At 56.3% G+C, this 19,849-nt stretch overlaps 2 long non-coding RNA genes across 6 annotated transcripts; both read right to left on the bottom strand.

Annotated features, from left to right (window-relative positions):
* Positions 1–188: 188 nt before the first annotated feature.
* Positions 189–13,105, bottom strand: LOC142823513 (uncharacterized). Of its 5 annotated transcripts, none has more exons than XR_012898717.1 (8): positions 9,725–13,105; positions 8,582–9,420; positions 7,448–8,302; positions 6,294–7,147; positions 5,140–5,993; positions 3,994–4,839; positions 2,827–3,683; positions 189–2,526 (listed from the first exon to the last, which is right to left on the bottom strand). It is a non-coding gene; the product is annotated as an uncharacterized LOC142823513 (long non-coding RNA). The 5 variants fall into 5 exon arrangements; XR_012898719.1 differs by having other exon boundaries at positions 2,838–3,683; XR_012898720.1 differs by having other exon boundaries at positions 5,151–5,993.
* A 3,339-nt stretch (positions 13,106–16,444) lies between these two features.
* On the bottom strand, positions 16,445–19,596 carry LOC142823512 (uncharacterized). The gene is made up of 3 exons (XR_012898716.1): positions 18,319–19,596; positions 17,096–17,214; positions 16,445–16,788 (listed from the first exon to the last, which is right to left on the bottom strand). It is a non-coding gene; the product is annotated as an uncharacterized LOC142823512 (long non-coding RNA).
* Between the last annotated feature and the right edge of the window lie 253 nt (positions 19,597–19,849).

Below are 19,849 nucleotides of genomic sequence, written 5' to 3'. Positions count from 1 at the left end.
TACTCACACAGAGCCATGGCAAGGCCGAACGCTGAGGACCCTTCACGGGTCCCGAGAATCACGTCCGGGCAGCTCAAGTCCATCTCGGGCGGTTTCTTCTCCGCCCACGGCCCCGCACTGATTCCTCTGCAACGGCGGCAGAAAAAGCGCAGCGTGAGCTCTCGCTCAGTAAGGTCTGTGGCTGCGGGAATTCTAGCCTTTAGCCCCATGGTCACCAACCAATAGATCACGATCTACCGGTAGATGTTGAGGCTCTAAGAGTAGCTCTTCAGCCCTCTCTGAACTGCGTGCGTGCGCAGTACATTTACATTCGATTTCCTCATTTGAGGAGCAGCTACTCACCGAGCAACAACACAGGTGTGTAGCTGCAAGGAATGGTGGGAGCTGGGAGGTCTGGAGGGCTGAAACACCCCAGCCAGCTGACTGTGGCTTTCAGCAGAAAGACGCTGCCCCGCGCTCCAGCTGATCGGCGGCTTCTCCTCTGCGCCTGCCCACGTGGAGCTTGGTGCACCCTGGCTGAGCGCCATGACCAGCTCTCCGGGCAGCCGCTTCTCTTCACTCCAGCCTGGCTGCCCTGTGGTCAGTCCGGAGGGAGCGCGGGTCGGAGGCTTCCCTCCTTGGCTTGTGTAGGGAACTGCCTGCCCCCAACCTTGTTTCCTCTCCTCTGCCCCAAACCTGTCCCCCGCCCTCCTGGCCCCGTTCCCTCTCCCTTGCCCCCCCCACCCCGCTGTATAACCCTTCCCCACTCTGCAGAAACTTGTCCCACGGCACCCTGCACCCCCCTGCAGGAACCGGTTCCCTCTGGCACCCTGTCTCCTACTGCAGAAACCTGTCCCCCTGCCTTCCCCACTACAGAAACCTGTCGTCCCCCCCCAGCACCCTGTCCCCTGATGCAGAAACCTGTCCTGGCACCCTGCCCCCTCTCCCCTGCCCCCACTGGCACCCTGTTCCCTGTCCCAGAACCCACTAGCACCCCTCCCCAGTATTGTGTCCCCTGCTCCCAAAGGACTTTTCTATGCGTCAGTGACCCCTGACTCAAGGCAGGTTCCCTGCCACTCTCATAAATAAAGACAATGCAGAAACTTTTTGTGCTTAACATAGTATTTTATTTAAAAATGGAGCTTGGCCAACAAACCCCCATTTGGGGCCTAGCCCCCATCTGGCCACAACCACTCCTGCACTCCCCCTTCACCAGACCCTAGATCTGAGCCTATCAAAACACTGGAACCCCCTGCCCTGAGCCCTTCACATACCCCAACCCAAATTCCTGCATTCTCACATCCACAAGCCTGTGACTTGCTTAGTATCCCAACACCGCCCAGCCTGGAGCCCCCTCCCCGAGCCAGTGTCCCCTTCTCCACCTCCTCCTCCATCCAGATTTCCTCCCAGAGCTTGCACCTCTCACCCCTTCCCACACCCAAATCCCTCATTCCCACCGCAGAGACTACACATCCTGTCTCAACCCAGCGGGGGTCCGGCTAGACTGCAGGAGATTTTCAGGATTCTGGAGATATCTCAGAAAAACTCTTCTGCATCAAGGGTTGCGTTTGTTCTTCCGCTTTTTTAGTGGAAGAGCAATCAGGCTCTTTCGGTCACCCCTATATTCCTCTTTCCCCAAGGAATAAGGTGGCTTCCAAAAGAAGGGGTTTTTTTTCTGACATTTGGTCCAGTCTAGACAGGCCAAATGTTGGAAAAACCTCATTCTACAGAAGAATTGTTTTTTTTAAAGAAAAGTAGCAGTATAAGGATTGGGGACAGCAAGTGATGGAGAGGAGGAGAATAGAGAGAGCGGGGCTTCAAGGAAGGGGCAGGGCAGTAAATCTTGGCTTGGTCTGTCATTCAAAAGTGATCTTGGGTGTAAAAAGGTTGGAGACCACTGCTTTAGACCCCGCCCCCCCCGCCACCACCCCTCTGTATCGGGTCCATTACAACAATACTGAGTCAGTCAGCCAGGACGCACCACCGCTCTCCCTTGCGCGACTGGCGTACCTGCAGAATTCCCGTTGGCTCCTGAGCCCTTAACCCTTGGAGATGCTCACCTGGAATGCCTGCAAGTGTGCTGTACAAGGACACGGCAGAAGCAGAGCAAGGACAAAGACACAGACAGAAACAGACAGACAGGACGTATTGGCCAATACAAGAGAGCAACAAGAGAGGCAGCCAGAAACCTTACCACCTTGCGTCTTCCTCCTCGAGCCAAGCGTATGCTGAAAAGGACACCGTGTTCCAGAGAAACCAGCACCCCGACACACTGGAGCCCTGTTTCTCCCACTACCAAGGAAGCACCTCGGGAACCTCCGCTCGGACTCGCTGTCTAAGCAAACGTGACTTCCCTTCCTAGACTCGAGTGGGCCGTAAGCCGAGAGATTTCCAGACCCGACACTTATCTCCCGGTCAGCGATGGCTGCTCCGCTCCCAGCCGGACCGTTCTCGCCTCGCTTCGACCAAGCTCCCGAGCTCGCTGTTCTCGTTTACGTTCCATCCCCAGACGGGAGGACATCGGGAGGGTTGACTTCTTATCGCTCGCTACCCAACAGAGCAGAGGGGAAAAAACAAACAAACAACTTAGCGTTTCAGTCCGCAAGGACGCGGCATTGCTTCTCCTCCCACCATCGCACCGCAGCCTCCCACCGTCGGCCACCCCCTCCCGCTGCCACTCCAGGAACGCGGAGAGAACGGAGGCCTTGAATCTCTATCCACCCTCTGTTGAACCGCCTACTGACCCTTCACCAGTCCCCAAGCCACCAGGCTCCGTGGCCCAGCAGGAAGCTCTCTGCCTCAGAAGAAACATACTGCCAGGACGCTTGAAGATTTCAAAGCACGCACCTCTTACTCACACAGAGCCGTGGGAAGGCCGAACGCTGAGGACCCTTCACGTGTTCCGAGAATCACGTCCAGGCAGCTCAAGTCCATCTCGAACGGTATCTTCTCAGCCCACGGCCCCGCACTGATTCCTCTGCAAGGGTGGCCGAAAAAGCCCAGCGTTAGCTCTCACTCACTAAGGTCTGTGGCTGTGGGAATTCTATCCTTTAGCCCTTTCCCCCCCTCTCGCCTATGTATTGGGCCCTCTACAAGAACAATGAGTCAGTCAGCCATAAGGCACCACCGCTCTCCCTTGCGCGACTGGCGTACCTGCAGAATTCCCGTTGGCTCCTGAGCCCTTAACCCTTGGAGATGCTCACCTGGAATGCCTGCAAGTGTGCTGTACAAGGACACGGCAAAAGCAGAGCAAGGACAAAGACACAGACAGAAACAGACAGACAGAACGTATTGGCCAATACTAGAGAGCAACAAGAGAGAAACACATGAGAGGCAGTCAGAAACCTTACCACCTTGCGTCTTCCTCCTCGAGCCAAGCGTCTGCTGAGAAGGACACCGTGTTCCAGAGAAACCAGCACCCCTGACACACTGGAGCCCTGTTTCTCCCACTACCGAGGAAGCACCTCGGGAACCTCCGCTCGGACTCGCTGTCTAAGCAAACGTCACTTCCCTTCCTAGACTCGAGTGGGCCGTAAGCCGAGAGATTTCCAGACCCGACACTTATCTCCCGGTCAGCGATGGCTGCTCCGCTCCCAGCCGGACCGTTCTCGCCTCGCTTCGACCAAGCTCCCGAGCTCGCTGTTCTCGTTTCCGTTCCATCCCCAGACGGGAGGACATCGGGAGGGTTGACTTCTTATCGCTCGCTACCCAGCAGAGCAGAGGGGAAAAAACAAACAAACAACTTAGCTTTTCCGTCCGCAAGGACACGACATCGCTTCTCCTCCCACCATCGCACCGCAGCCTCCCACCGTCGGCCACCCCCTCCCGCTGCCACTCCAGGAACGCGGAGAGAACGGAGGCCTTGAATCTCTATCCACCCTCTGTTGAACCGCCTACTGCCCTTTCACCAGTCCCCAAGCCACCAGGCTCCGTGCCCCAGCAGGAAGCTCTCTGCCTCAGAAGAAACATACTGCCAGGACGCTTGAAGATTTCAAAGCACGCACTCTTACTCACACAGAGCCGTGGGAAGGCCGAACGCTGAGGACCCTTCACGTGTTCCGAGAATCACGTCCAGGCAGCTCAAGTCCATCTCGGACTGTATCTTCTCAGCCCACGGCCCCGCACTGATTCCTCTGCAAGGGTGGCCGAAAAAGCCCAGCATTAGCTCTCACTCACTAAGGTCTGTGGCTGTGGAAATTCTATCCTTTAGCCCTTTCCCCCCCTCTCGCCTATGTATCGGGACCTCTACAAGAACACTGAGTCAGTCAGCCAGGACGCACCACCGCTCTCCCTTGCGCGACTGGCGTGCCTGCAGAATTCCCGTTGGCTCCTGAGCCCTTAACCCTTGGAGATGCTCACCTGGAATGCCTGCAAGTGTGCTGTACAAGGACACGGCAGAAGCAGAGCAAGGACAAAGACACAGACAGAAACAGACAGACAGGACGTATTGGCCAATACTAGAGAGCAACAAGAGAGAAACACATAAGAGGCAGTCAGAAACCTTACCACCTTGCGTCTTCCTCCTCGAGCCAAGCGTCTGCAAAGGAGGACACCGTATTCCAGAGAAACCAGCAGCCCTGACAAACGGGAGCCCTGTTTCTCCCACTACCAAGGAAGCACCTCGGGAACCTCCGCTCGGACTCGCTGTCTAAGCAAACGGGACTTCCCTTCCTCGACCCGAGTGGGCCGTAAACCGAGAGATTTCCAGACCCGACACTTATCTCCCTGTCAGCGATGGCTACTCCGCTCCCAGCCGGACGGTTCTCGCCTCGCTTCGACCAAGCTCCCGAGCTCGCTGTTCTCATTTATGTTCCATCCCCAGACGGGAGGACATCGGGAGGGTTGACTTCTTATCGCTCGCTACCGAACACAGCAGAGGGGAAAAAACAAACAAACAACTTAGCGTTTCAGTCCGCAAGGACGCGGCATCGCTTCTCCTCCCACCATCGCACCGCAGCCTCCCACCATCGGACACCACCTCCCGTTGCCACTACAGGAACGGGGAGTGAAAGGAGGCCTTGAATCTCTATCCACGCTCTGTTGAACCGCCTACTGCCCCTTCACCAATCCCCAAGCCACCAGGCTCCGTGCCCCAGCAGGAAGCTCTCTGCCTCAGAAGAAACATACTGCCAGGACGCTTGAAGATTTCAAAGCACGCACCTCTTACTCACACAGAGCCATGGGAAGGCCGAACGCTGAGGACCCTTCACGTGTTCCGAGAATCACGCCCAGGCAGCTCAAGTCCATCTCGGACGGTATCTTCTCAGCCCACGGCCCCGCACTGATTCCTCTGCAAGGGTGGCCGAAAAAGCCCAGCGTTAGCTCCCACTCACTAAGGTCTGTGGCTGTGGGAATTCCATCCTTTAGCCCTTTCCCCCCCTCTCGCCTATGTATCGAGTCCTCTACAAGAACACCGAGTCAGTCAGCCATGACGCACCACCGCTCTCCCTTGCGCGACTGGCGTACCTGCAGAATTCCCGTTGCCTCCTGAGCCCTTAACCCTTGGAGATGCTCCCTGGAATGCCTGCAAGTGTGCTGTACAAGGACACGGCAGAAGCAGAGCAAGGACAAAGACACAGATAGAAACAGACAGACAGGACGTACTGGCCAATACGAGAGAGCAACAAGAGAGAAACAAGAGAGGCAGCCAGAAACCTTACCACCTTGCGTCTTCCTCCTCGAGCCAAGCGTCTGCAAAGGAGGACACCGTATTCCAGAGAAACCAGCAGCCCTGACAAACGGGAGCCCTGTTTCTCCCACTACCAAGGAAGCACCTCGGGAACCTCCGCTCGGACTCGCTGTCTAAGCAAACGGGACTTCCCTTCCTCGACCCGAGTGGGCCGTAAACCGAGAGATTTCCAGACCCGACACTTATCTCCCTGTCAGCGATGGCTACTCCGCTCCCAGCCGGACGGTTCTCGCCTCGCTTCGACCAAGCTCCCGAGCTCGCTGTTCTCATTTATGTTCCATCCCCAGACGGGAGGACATCGGGAGGGTTGACTTCTTATCGCTCGCTACCGAACACAGCAGAGGGGAAAAAACAAACAAACAACTTAGCGTTTCAGTCCGCAAGGACGCGGCATCGCTTCTCCTCCCACCATCGCACCGCAGCCTCCCACCATCGGACACCACCTCCCGTTGCCACTACAGGAACGGGGAGTGAAAGGAGGCCTTGAATCTCTATCCACGCTCTGTTGAACCGCCTACTGCCCCTTCACCAATCCCCAAGCCACCAGGCTCCGTGCCCCAGCAGGAAGCTCTCTGCCTCAGAAGAAACATACTGCCAGGACGCTTGAAGATTTCAAAGCACGCACCTCTTACTCACACAGAGCCATGGGAAGGCCGAACGCTGAGGACCCTTCACGTGTTCCGAGAATCACGCCCAGGCAGCTCAAGTCCATCTCGGACGGTATCTTCTCAGCCCACGGCCCCGCACTGATTCCTCTGCAAGGGTGGCCGAAAAAGCCCAGCGTTAGCTCCCACTCACTAAGGTCTGTGGCTGTGGGAATTCCATCCTTTAGCCCTTTCCCCCCCTCTCGCCTATGTATCGAGTCCTCTACAAGAACACCGAGTCAGTCAGCCATGACGCACCACCGCTCTCCCTTGCGCGACTGGCGTACCTGCAGAATTCCCGTTGCCTCCTGAGCCCTTAACCCTTGGAGATGCTCCCTGGAATGCCTGCAAGTGTGCTGTACAAGGACACGGCAGAAGCAGAGCAAGGACAAAGACACAGATAGAAACAGACAGACAGGACGTACTGGCCAATACGAGAGAGCAACAAGAGAGAAACAAGAGAGGCAGCCAGAAACCTTACCACCTTGCGTCTTCCTCCTCGAGCCAAGCGTCTGCAAAGGAGGACACCGTATTCCAGAGAAACCAGCAGCCCTGACAAACGGGAGCCCTGTTTCTCCCACTACCAAGGAAGCACCTCGGGAACCTCCGCTCGGACTCGCTGTCTAAGCAAACGGGACTTCCCTTCCTCGACCCGAGTGGGCCGTAAACCGAGAGATTTCCAGACCCGACACTTATCTCCCTGTCAGCGATGGCTACTCCGCTCCCAGCCGGACGGTTCTCGCCTCGCTTCGACCAAGCTCCCGAGCTCGCTGTTCTCATTTATGTTCCATCCCCAGACGGGAGGACATCGGGAGGGTTGACTTCTTATCGCTCGCTACCGAACACAGCAGAGGGGAAAAAACAAACAAACAACTTAGCGTTTCAGTCCGCAAGGACGCGGCATCGCTTCTCCTCCCACCATCGCACCGCAGCCTCCCACCATCGGACACCACCTCCCGTTGCCACTACAGGAACGGGGAGTGAAAGGAGGCCTTGAATCTCTATCCACGCTCTGTTGAACCGCCTACTGCCCCTTCACCAATCCCCAAGCCACCAGGCTCCGTGCCCCAGCAGGAAGCTCTCTGCCTCAGAAGAAACATACTGCCAGGACGCTTGAAGATTTCAAAGCACGCACCTCTTACTCACACAGAGCCATGGGAAGGCCGAACGCTGAGGACCCTTCACGTGTTCCGAGAATCACGCCCAGGCAGCTCAAGTCCATCTCGGACGGTTTCTTCTCCGCCCACGGCCCTGCACTGATTCCTCTGCAAGGGTGGCCGAAAAAGCCCAGCGTTAGCTCCCACTCACTAAGGTCTGTGGCTGTGGGAATTCCATCCTTTAGCCCTTTCCCCCCCTCTCGCCTATGTATCGAGTCCTCTACAAGAACACCGAGTCAGTCAGCCATGACGCACCACCGCTCTCCCTTGCGCGACTGGCGTACCTGCAGAATTCCCGTTGGCTCCTGAGCCCTTAACCCTTGGAGATGCTCCCTGGAATGCCTGCAAGTGTGCTGTACAAGGACACGGCAGAAGCAGAGCAAGGACAAAGACACAGATAGAAACAGACAGACAGGACGTATTGGCCAATACGAGAGAGCAACAAGAGAGAAACAAGAGAGGCAGCCAGAAACCTTACCACCTTGCGTCTTCCTCCTCGAGCCAAGCGTCTGCAAAGGAGGACACCGTGTTCCAGAGAAACTAGCACCCGTGACAAACGAAAGCCCTGACAAACGGGAGCTACCAAGGAAGCACCTCGGGAACCTCCGCTCGGACTCGCTGTCTAAGCAAACGTGACTTCCTTTCCTAGACCCGAGTGGGCCGTAAGCCGAGAGACTTCCAGACCCGACACTTATCTCCCTGTCAGCGTGGCTGCTCCGCTCTCAACCGGACGGTTCTCGCCTCGCTTCGACCAAGCTCCCGAGTTCGCTGTTCTCGTTTTCGTTCCATCCCCAGACGGGAAGACACCGGGAAGGTTGACTTCTTATCGCTCGCTACCGAACACAGCAGAGGGGAAAAAACAAACAAACAACTTAGCGTTTCAGTCCGCAAGGACGCGGCATCGCTTCTCCTCCCACCATCGGCCACCCCCTCCTGCTGCCACTCCAGGAACGCGGACAGAACGGAGGCCTTGAATCTCTATCCACGCTCTGTTGAACCACCTACTGCCCCTTCACCAGTCCCCAAGCCACCAGGCTCCGTGCCCCAGCAGGAAGCTCTCTGCCTCAGAAGAAACATACTGCCAGGACGCTTGAAGATTTCAAAGCACGCACCTCTTACTCACACAGAGCCGTGGGAAGGCCGAACGCTGAGGCCCCTTCACGTGTTCCGAGAATCACATCCAGGCAGCTCAAGTCCATCTCGGACGGTATCTTCTCGGACAGCCCCGCACTGATTCCTCTGCAAGGGTGGCCAAAAAAGCCCAGCGTTAGCTCTCACTCACTAAGGTCTGTGGCTGTGGGAATGCGATCCTTTAGTCCTTTCCCCCCCTCTCGCCTATGTATCGGGTCCTCTACAAGAACACTGAATCAGTCAGCCATGACGCACCACCGCTCTCCCTTGCGCGATTGGCGTACCTGCAGAACTCCCGTTGTCTCCTGAGCCCTTAACCCTTGGAAATGCTCCGTGGAATGCCTGCAAGTGTGCTGTACAAGGACACGGCAGAAGCAGAGCAAGGACAAAGACACAGACAGAAACAGACAGACAGGACGTATTGGCCAATACGAGAGAGCAACAAGAGAGGCAGCCAGAAACCTTACCACCTTGCGTCTTCCTCCTCGAGCCAAGCGTATGCTGAGAAGGACACCGTGTTCCAGAGAAACCAGCACCCCGACACACTGGAGCCCTGTTTCTCCCACTACCAAGGAAGCACCTCGGGAACCTCCGCTCGGACTCGCTGTCTAAGCAAACGTGACTTCCCTTCCTAGACTCGAGTGGGCCGTAAGCCGAGAGATTTCCAGACCCGACACTTATCTCCCGGTCAGCGATGGCTGCTCCGCTCCCAGCCGGACCGTTCTCGCCTCGCTTCGACCAAGCTCCCGAGCTCGCTGTTCTCGTTTACGTTCCATCCCCAGACGGGAGGACATCGGGAGGGTTGACTTCTTATCGCTCGCTACCCAACAGAGCAGAGGGGAAAAAACAAACAAACAAACAACTTAGCGTTTCAGTCCGCAAGGACGCGGCATTGCTTCTCCTCCCACCATCGCACCGCAGCCTCCCACCGTCGGCCACCCCCTCCTGCTGCCACTCCAGGAACGCGGAGAGAACGGAGGCCTTGAATCTCTATCCACCCTCTGTTGAACCGCCTACTGACCCTTCACCAGTCCCCAAGCCACCAGGCTCCGTGGCCCAGCAGGAAGCTCTCTGCCTCAGAAGAAACATACTGCCAGGACGCTTGAAGATTTCAAAGCACGCACCTCTTACTCACACAGAGCCGTGGGAAGGCCGAACGCTGAGGACCCTTCACGTGTTCCGAGAATCACGTCCAGGCAGCTCAAGTCCATCTCGAACGGTATCTTCTCAGCCCACGGCCCCGCACTGATTCCTCTGCAAGGGTGGCCGAAAAAGCCCAGCGTTAGCTCTCACTCACTAAGGTCTGTGGCTGTGGGAATTCTATCCTTTAGCCCTTTCCCCCCCTCTCGCCTATGTATCGGGCCCTCTACAAGAACAATGAGTCAGTCAGCCATGACGCACCACCGCTCTCCCTTGCGCGATTGGCGTACCTGCAGAACTCCCGTTGGCTCCTGAGCCCTTAACCCTTGGAAATGCTCCGTGGAATGCCTGCAAGTGTGCTGTACAAGGACACGGCAGAAGCAGAGCAAGGACAAAGACACAGACAGAAACAGACAGACAGGACGTATTGGCCAATACGAGAGAGCAACAAGAGAGGCAGCCAGAAACCTTACCACCTTGCGTCTTCCTCCTCGAGCCAAGCGTCTGCTGAGAAGGACACCGTGTACCAGAGAAACCAGCACCCCTGACAAACGGAAGCCCTGTTTCTCCCACTACTGAGGAAGCACCTCGGGAACCTCCGCTCGGACTCGCTGTCTAAGCAAACGTGACTTCCCTTCCTAGACCCGAGTGGGCCTTAAGCCGAGATATTTCCAGACCCGACACTTATCTCCCTTTCAGCTATGGCTGCTCCGCTCCCAGCCGGACGGTTCTCGCCTCGCTTCGACCAAGCTCCCGAGCTCGCTGTTCTCGTTTCCGTTCCATCCTCAGATGGGAGGACACCGGGAGGGTTGACTTCTTATCGCTCGCTACCGAACACAGCAGAGGGGAAAAAACAAACAAACAAACAACTTAGCGTTTCAGTCCGCAAGGACGTGCCATCGCTTCTCCTCCCACCATCGCACCGCAGCCTCCCACCATCGGCCACCACCTCCCGTTGCCAGTACAGGAACGGGGAGTGAAAGGAGGCCTTGAATATCTATCCACGCTCTGTTGAACCGCCTACTGGCCCTTCACCAGTCCCTAAGCCACCAGGCTCCGTGCCCCAGCAGGAAGCTCTCTGCCTCAGAAGAAACCTACTGCCAGGACGCTTGAAGATTTGAAAGCACGCATCTCTTACTCACACAGAGCCATGGCAAGGCCGAACGCTGAGGACCCTTCACGGGTCCCGAGAATCACGTCCGGGCAGCTCAAGTCCATCTCGGGCGGTTTCTTCTCCGCCCACGGCCCCGCACTGATTCCTCTGCAACGGCGGCAGAAAAAGCGCAGCGTGAGCTCTCGCTCACTAAGGTCTGTGGCTGCGGGAATTCTAGCCTTTAGCCCCATGGTCACCAACCAATAGATCACGATCTACCGGTAGATGTTGAGGCTCTAAGAGTAGCTCTTCAGCCCTCTCTGAACTGCGTGCGTGCGCAGTACATTTACATTCGATTTCCTCATTTGAGGAGCAGCTACTCACCGAGCAACAACACAGGTGTGTAGCTGCAAGGAATGGTGGGAGCTGGGAGGTCTGGAGGGCTGAAACACCCCAGCCAGCTGACTGTGGCTTTCAGCAGAAAGACGCTGCCCCGCGCTCCAGCTGATCGGCGGCTTCTCCTCTGCGCCTGCCCACGTGGAGCTTGGTGCACCCTGGCTGAGCGCCATGACCAGCTCTCCGGGCAGCCGCTTCTCTTCACTCCAGCCTGGCTGCCCTGTGGTCAGTCCGGAGGGAGCGCGGGTCGGAGGCTTCCCTCCTTGGCTTGTGTAGGGAACTGCCTGCCCCCAACCTTGTTTCCTCTCCTCTGCCCCAAACCTGTCCCCCGCCCTCCTGGCCCCGTTCCCTCTCCCTTGCCCCCCCCACCCCGCTGTATAACCCTTCCCCACTCTGCAGAAACTTGTCCCACGGCACCCTGCACCCCCCTGCAGGAACCGGTTCCCTCTGGCACCCTGTCTCCTACTGCAGAAACCTGTCCCCCTGCCTTCCCCACTACAGAAACCTGTCGTCCCCCCCCAGCACCCTGTCCCCTGATGCAGAAACCTGTCCTGGCACCCTGCCCCCTCTCCCCTGCCCCCACTGGCACCCTGTTCCCTGTCCCAGAACCCACTAGCACCCCTCCCCAGTATTGTGTCCCCTGCTCCCAAAGGACTTTTCTATGCGTCAGTGACCCCTGACTCAAGGCAGGTTCCCTGCCACTCTCATAAATAAAGACAATGCAGAAACTTTTTGTGCTTAACATAGTATTTTATTTAAAAATGGAGCTTGGCCAACAAACCCCCATTTGGGGCCTAGCCCCCATCTGGCCACAACCACTCCTGCACTCCCCCTTCCCCAGATCCTAGATCTGAGCCTATCAAAACACTGGAACCCCCTGCCCTGAGCCCTTCACATACCCCAACCCAAATTCCTGCATTCTCACATCCACAAGCCTGTGACTTGCTTAGTATCCCAACACCGCCCAGCCTGGAGCCCCCTCCCCGAGCCAGTGTCCCCTTCTCCACCTCCTCCTCCATCCAGATTTCCTCCCAGAGCTTGCACCTCTCACCCCTTCCCACACCCAAATCCCTCATTCCCACCGCAGAGACTACACATCCTGTCTCAACCCAGCGGGGGTCCGGCTAGACTGCAGGAGATTTTCAGGATTCTGGAGATATCTCAGAAAAACTCTTCTGCATCAAGGGTTGCGTTTGTTCTTCCGCTTTTTTAGTGGAAGAGCAATCAGGCTCTTTCGGTCACCCCTATATTCCTCTTTCCCCAAGGAATAAGGTGGCTTCCAAAAGAAGGGGTTTTTTTTTCTGACATTTGGTCCAGTCTAGACAGGCCAAATGTTGGAAAAACCTCATTCTACAGAAGAATTGTTTTTTTTAAAGAAAAGTAGCAGTATAAGGATTGGGGACAGCAAGTGATGGAGAGGAGGAGAATAGAGAGAGCGGGGCTTCAAGGAAGGGGCAGGGCAGTAAATCTTGGCTTGGTCTGTCATTCAAAAGTGATCTTGGGTGTAAAAAGGTTGGAGACCACTGCTTTAGACCCCGCCCCCCCCGCCACCACCCCTCTGTATCGGGTCCATTACAACAATACTGAGTCAGTCTGCCATGACGCACCACTGGTCTCCCGTTGCTCTCCCTTGCGCGACTGGCGTACCTGCAGAATTCCCCTTAGCTCCTGGGCCCTTAACCCGTAGAGATGCTCACCTGGAATGCCTGTACGTGTCCTGTACAAAGACACGGCAGAAGCAGACCAAGGACAAAGACACAGAAAGAAACAGACAGAACGTATTGGCCAATACGAGAGAGCAACAGGAGAGAAACACATGAGAGGGAGTTTGGGTGGGAGAGGAGGGGTTGAATACACTTGGTGGTCAGGGAAGGGGGTGCAGAATGGACTGGGGGTGGGGAAAGGGGAGCAGAATGGACTGGGGGTGGGGAAAGGGGAGAAGAATGGACTGGGGGTGGGGAAAGGGGTGCAGATTGGGCAGGGGGTGCAGAATGGACTGGGGGTGGGGAAAGGGGTGCAGGTTGGGCAGGGGGTACAGAATGGACTGGGGGTGGGGAAAGGGGTGCAGGTTGGGCAGGGGGTGCAGAATGGACTGGGGGTGGGGAAGGGGGTGCAGAATGCACTGAGGTGGGAGAAGGGGGTGCAGGTCGGGCGGGAGGGGGGGCCGTGCAGAGGGCGCGGGCAGACGTGAGCAGGGCCTGAGTAGCGCTGCCGGGACGTCCTGAGATGCAGGTGGGGGCGGAGAGAAGCTGGAACACGCTGGGCGGGGCTATGCCGGGGGCGGGGCTATGATAGGGGCGGGGCTGACTGCGACATGCCCCGGGAGGCCGCACTATGAGAACTACAAGTCCCAGGATGCGTCGCTGACACGGAGTAACACGAGCGCGGGACCAACCGCGTCGCTCCCTGGTCAAAGGCCGCGTTGTGATGTCACTTCCGCTGCACCCGCCCAACCGAACAGCGCGGGGCCTGCCCTGGCTCTGCAATGGCCGATGGGAGCTGCGGACAGGGGTACTCAGTTTCCCACAAGCCACTGCGGCTACTTTCCCTACTCCCCCTCATCCCGCCCCGCCCCATTGCTGGGCGGGGCTCCTGCCTCAGAGACGGCAGCGTCCGCCGCTGATGCCCCGCCTCCACTCGGGAGAGGAGACCCCGCGGCAACCCCTCCCCCCCAAAACTCCTCCCTGCCCCATGCAATCTGCTCCCCCCCAAACTCCTCTCCGCCCCGTGCAGTTTGATCCCCTCCCCCCACCACACTCCTCTCCGCCCCCTGCAGTCAGATCCCCCCCAAACTCCTCCCCGCCCCGTGCAGTCTGCTCCCCCCCCACCAAACTCCTCTCCGCCCCGTGCAGTCTGATCCCCCCCCAAACTCCTCCCCGCCCCATGCAGTCTGATCCCCCCACCAAACTCCTCTTCGCCCCATGCATTCTGAACCCCCCCACCACGAAACTCCTCTCCGCCCCGTGCAGTCTGATCCCCCTCCACCAAACTCCTCTTTGCCCCATGCAGTCTGCTCCCCCCCACCAAACTCCTCTCCGCCCCGTGTAGTCTGATCCCCTCCCCTCACCACACTCCTCTCCGCCCCGTGCAGTCAGATCCACCCCCAAACTCCTCCCCGCCCCGTGCAGTCTGCTCCCCCCCCCACCAAACTCCTCTCCGCCCCGTGCAGTCAGATCCACCCCCAAACTCCTCCCCGCCACGTGCAGTCTGCTCCCCCCCCCCACCAAACTCCTCTCCGCCCCATGCAGTCTGCTCTCGCACCCCCTCCTCCCCCGGGCCAGACACCCCACCCCCAGCCCGCTCCCCCACCTTCCCTCGCGACCCCTCCTCCCCCGGGCCAGACACCCCACCCCCAGCCCGCTCCCCCACCTTCCCTCGCGACCCCTCCTCCCCCGGGGCAGACACCCCTCCCCCAGCCCGCTCCCTCACCTTCCTTTGCGCCCCCTCCTCCCCCGGGCCAGACACCAACAAGGGGCGGGCTGGGTGCGGGGCAGCTTCGCACTCGGACCCAGGATTCGCTCGCGCCCCCGCGCGCTCCTCGGACCTTCCTGTCATGGCGGCGCCGGCCGCCCAGTCAGACAACGCCCCCCTGCGACAGCCCATTGGCCGAACCAGAGGCAGGATACCCTTTGCTGACAGCCCATTGGGCGACACTCTCCTCAGTCAAGGCTGTCTTCCGAAAGCCCATTGGCTGGCACACAGCCAGGAAACACCCTAAGTCACAGACAATTCGAGGACAGAGCAGTCCATTAAGATCCACCCCGGACAGCCTATTGGTCGAGAGCAGTGGCAGGTCGTTCCCCCTAGTCACACCGCATTCGCAGACAGAGCTGTCCGTTAAGATGCAGCCGGGTCAGCCTATTGGGTGCCTCTGATTCAGAACACGCCCCTTAGTCACAGCCCATTCGCAGACAGAAGAGTCTGTTATAAGCTACCCCGGACAACCTATTGGCCGCCAGCAGCCCCAGAACACGCCTTTAGTCACCGCCCATTGGCGCACGGAGCAGTCCGTTAAGATTCACCTCGGACAGCCTCAGATTCCGAACACGCCCTTTACTCTCAGCCCATTCGCGGACAGAACAGTCTGTTATGATCAGTCTGGGACAGTCTCTCGGCCAGCCTTAGTGTAGGGATAACATAGTCAAGTATTAAAAATGATTCCCCCAAGTGGAAGTGACTCCCCAGAATTTGTTGCCCACAACTAAAAGTCTAAGTAGTAGAAGTTTAAGTAGAAGAAGCATAGAAGTGTTTAGATTTATTCTTGTGAAAGTGTTTAGATTTAGTGTTATCAAGCTTGATAAGTGTTTAGATTTATTATTATTATTATTTGTTAGGATTGTTTAATTATAAATCTAAACATTTTTTCCCCCTCTAGAATATAATTTGTTAGGAATGTAATATTAGGTCATGTAACTTCAAACTGTTAAAAATATACTACTATGTAGCCAGAAACAGCTCCCCTCTCTGTGCGCCAGGGCACGCTCAAACTTACTGTTACACAATGACAACCGTTCTCTTCAAAGCATTGTGAAGCACTTAACCCTAATCGCAAAGTGAAGCATTGTAACTGTAACAGTAACTAACTCAGCACTCAGAGAGAGAATGTTTTAAGAAATGCCACCCAGAAACTTTTGTAACTTTTTGTAACTACAACTCTTGTATTATTATGCAAAATACTGTATGGGAAACAAGAGAGAGGCGCCAGACTCCCTCCCAGCAGCACGACCTGAGAGTGGCCCCAAAGACCCCTCCCCCCCAGCAGCGAGACCCGAGAGTGGCGCTAGAGACACCCCCAAGCAGCACGACCCGAGAGCGGCGCCAGAATCCCTCCCTGCAGCGAGACCCGAGAGCGGCGTGACTGAAGAGACCTCTCACTCACTAAGGTCTGTGGCTGTGGGAATTCTATCCTTTAGCCCTTCCCCCACCCCCTCGCCTATGTATAGGGCCCTCTACAAGAACACTGAGTCAGTCGGCCATGCCGCACCACCGCTCTCCCTTGCACGACTGGCGTACCTGCAGAATTCCCGTTGGCTCCTGAGCCCTTAACCCTTGGAGATGCTCATCTGGAATGCCTGCAAGTGTGCTGTACAAAGTCACCGCAAAAGCAGAGCAAGGACAAAGACACAGACAGAAACAGACAGACAGAATGTATTGGCCAATACGAGAGAGCAACAAGAGAGAAACACATGAGTGGCAGCCAGAAACCTTACCGCCTTGCGTCTTCCTCCTCGAGCCAAGCGTCTGCTGAGAAGGACACCGTGTTCCAAAGAAACCAGCACCCCTGACAAACGGGAGCCCTGTTTCTCCCACTACCAAGGAAGCACCTCGGAAACCTCCGCTCGGACTCGCTGTCTAAGCAAACGTGACTTCCCTTCCTAGACCCGAGTGGGCCGTAAGGTGAGAGATTTCCAGACCCGACACTTATCTCCGTGTCAGCGATGGCTGCTCCGCTGCCAGACGGACGGTTCTCGCTTCGATCAAGCTCCCGAGCTGGCTGTTCTCGTTTCCGTTCCATCCCCAGAAGGGAGGACACCGGGAGGGTTGACTTCTTATCGCTCGCTACCGAACACAGCAGAGGGGAAAAAACAAACAACTTAGCGTTTCAGTCCGCAAGGACGTGCCATCGCTTCTCCTCCCACCATCGCACCGCAGCCTCCCACCATCGGCCACCACCTCCCGTCGCCAGTACAGGAACGGGGAGTGAAAGGAGGCCTTGAATCTCTATCCACGCTCTGTTGAACTGCCTACTGGCCCTTCACCAGTCCCTAAGCCACCAGGCTCCGTGCCCCAGCAGGAAGCTCTCTGCCTCAGAAGAAACCTACTGCCAGGACGCTTGAAGATTTGAAAGCACGCATCTCTTACTCACACAGAACCATGGGAAGGCCGAACGCTGAGGACCCTTCACGGGTCCCGAGAATCACGTCCAGGCAGCTCAAGTCCATCTCGGGCGGTTTCTTCTCCGCCCACGGCCCCGCACTGATTCCTCTGCAAGGGCGGCAGAAAAAGCGCAGCGTGAGCTCTCGCTCGCTAAGGTCTGTGGCTGCGGGAATTCTTGCCTTTAGCCCCTTGGTCACCAACCAATAGATCACGATCTACCGGTAGATGTTGAGGCTCTAAGAGTAGCTCTTCAGCCCTCTCTGAACTGCGTGCGTGCGCAGTACATTTACATTCGATTTCCTCATTTGAGGAGCAGCTACTCACCGAGCAACAACACAGGTGTGTAGCTGCAAGGAATGGTGGGAGCTGGGAGGTCTGGAGGGCTGAAACACCCCAGCCAGCTGACTGTGGCTTTCAGCAGAAAGACGCTGCCCCGCGCTCCTGCTGATCGGCGGCTTCTCCTCTGCGCCTGCCCACGTGGAGCTTGGTGCACCCTGGCTGAGCGCCATGACCAGCTCTCCGGGCAGCCGCTTCTCTTCACTCCAGCCTGGCTGCCCTGCGGTCAGTCCGGAGGGAGCGCGGGTCGGAGGCTTCCCTCCGTGGCTTGTGTAGGGAACTCCCTGCCCCCAACCTTGTTTCCTGTCCTCTGCCCCAAACCTGTCCCCCGCCCTCCTGGCCCCGTTCCCTCTCCCTTGCCCCCCCCACCCCGCTGTATAACCCTTCCCCACTCTGCAGAAACTTGTCCCACGGCACCCTGCCCCCCCCCTGCAGTTACCGGTTGTAAGGCAGAAATGCTGAATAGAGAAAAGAACTGTGTAAATTTTAAGGCCCACTACTTGTAATGAATCTAAGTGGTATAATCTAGTGCTGTATTCTTGTCAAATGCTGGGAGGAATTGCAAATTATAAGAAAATGTGTGTAAAGAACATTAATGATGGAGAAAGTGTTTAAATTGTGGTTTTCCAAAATGGAGTCCAAAACTCCATTTTGTATTTAGAACTTTGCAGAGTTGCTTTTGCAGTTGAGTATGGCATCAAATGTGCAGGTAGAATGTTTGAGTTTAAACCTTAAGCTACCTGACAGTTAACTTGGCATAAGTATGAATATGCATGAGCATTCATATCAGCCAATCAAATCATACCACGCTGCAAGAGCATCTTTGTTATATCCAATCAATTTAAACCATCTGGTTATGAATATGTATGAACCTACCTTATATAAGGTGTGACCGAACGTCAGTTCGTGCTGGTTCCCGGACCTAGCTGGGGCCTGCAGCGTCGTGGGTTCGTCAGGTTAGAGCATCCTAGCCTGGGCTCTTTTCTAGGAAGAATACCTTAATGGTATTTGTCCTGTACAGCATCCCTAGTATCGTAATGGTACTAGGTATCCTGGTGGTACCGAACATCTTCATGGTGTTATAGTTTTCCTCATCGGGGTATATGACGGAAGGTCATGATTCCCACCCTTTTAAACTAATTTAGCCCCTTTTAGAGGTAGGCTAACGGAAGGTTAGACCTCCTCTTTCTTAGATTAGGTTTAGTTAGCTTAGTATCTTAGATAGATTAGATACCGTCATTGTGTTTGTCCGGCAGGCTGCGTCGGTGGATGCATATCGGCCGTCATCGAGTTTGTCCGGCGGGCGCGTCGGGATCTAGATAGGGTTTTGTTTTTAGGATAAGGTTAGTGTAGTACAGAGTCATCCATCGCCTGATCCTGCTGCACCGAAGCGCAGGAAGAGGATCCGGAGACCAGAGGCTTCACGGAAGGTGAACCGACCGTCACCGAACTCAATCGGCACTTCGAGGGATCACCTTGGCTGTTCCTCTCCTGCGGCTTCCAATTAGCCAAAGGATTGTAGGTCGCCAAGCGACAGGATCACCCAACAAGGGACGCCTGGAAGTTCCTCCCTGAAGGCTTTCAATTAGCCCAAAGGTCGTAGGTCGCCAGCATCGCATCAATCGGCTTCAGCGCCGCTGACTCTGTTGTAGGTATAGGGACTTGAGGGACTTCCCCTCCTGGTTCATTTAATGTAAAGAGGGGACTGCCCCCTTGTGTGTTCATTAGAGGTATTGCTGTTAAAATTTCTGTTAAACAATATAGTCCTGTGGTTTCCAGTTTTAAACCAGACTTACGTTTTATTTACGCGCCTTATAAGCTAAGATCTGACACTCTCCGGTGATTAGATACGGAGTAGAGGGTCGTTACCTTAAGTACCATCCCTTGCGGATTGGTCAGGTTATTAAATCAACCTTCGGAAGGCTGTCCCTAAGACATCCTTCCTATTTCTGTCAATATACAGGAAACACGGTTCCCTCTGGCACCCTGTCTCCTACTGCAGAAACCTGTCCCCCTGCCTTCCCCACTACAGAAACCTGTCGTCCCCCCCCCAGCACTCTGTCCCCTGATGCAGAAACCTGTCCTGGCACCCTGCCCCCTCTCCCCTGCCCCCACTGGCACCCTGTTCCCTGTCCCAGAACCCACTAGCACCCCTCCCCAGTATTGTGTCCCCTACTCCCAAAGGACTTTTCTATGCGTCAGTGACCCCTGACTCAAGGCAGGTTCCCTGCCACTCTCATAAATAAAGACAATGCAGAAACTTTTTGTGCTTAACATAGTATTTTATTTAAAAATGGAGCTTGGCCAACAAACCCCCATTGGGGGCCTAGCCCCCATCTGGCCACAACCACTCCTGCACTCCCCCTTCCCCAGACCCTAGATCTGAGCCTATCAAAACACTGGAACC

This window comes from Pelodiscus sinensis, unplaced genomic scaffold (assembly GCF_049634645.1).
Source record: "Pelodiscus sinensis isolate JC-2024 unplaced genomic scaffold, ASM4963464v1 ctg65, whole genome shotgun sequence".
NCBI classification, from domain to species: Eukaryota; Metazoa; Chordata; order Testudines; family Trionychidae; genus Pelodiscus; species Pelodiscus sinensis.
This window is presented reverse-complemented; position numbering and strand designations above follow the sequence as displayed.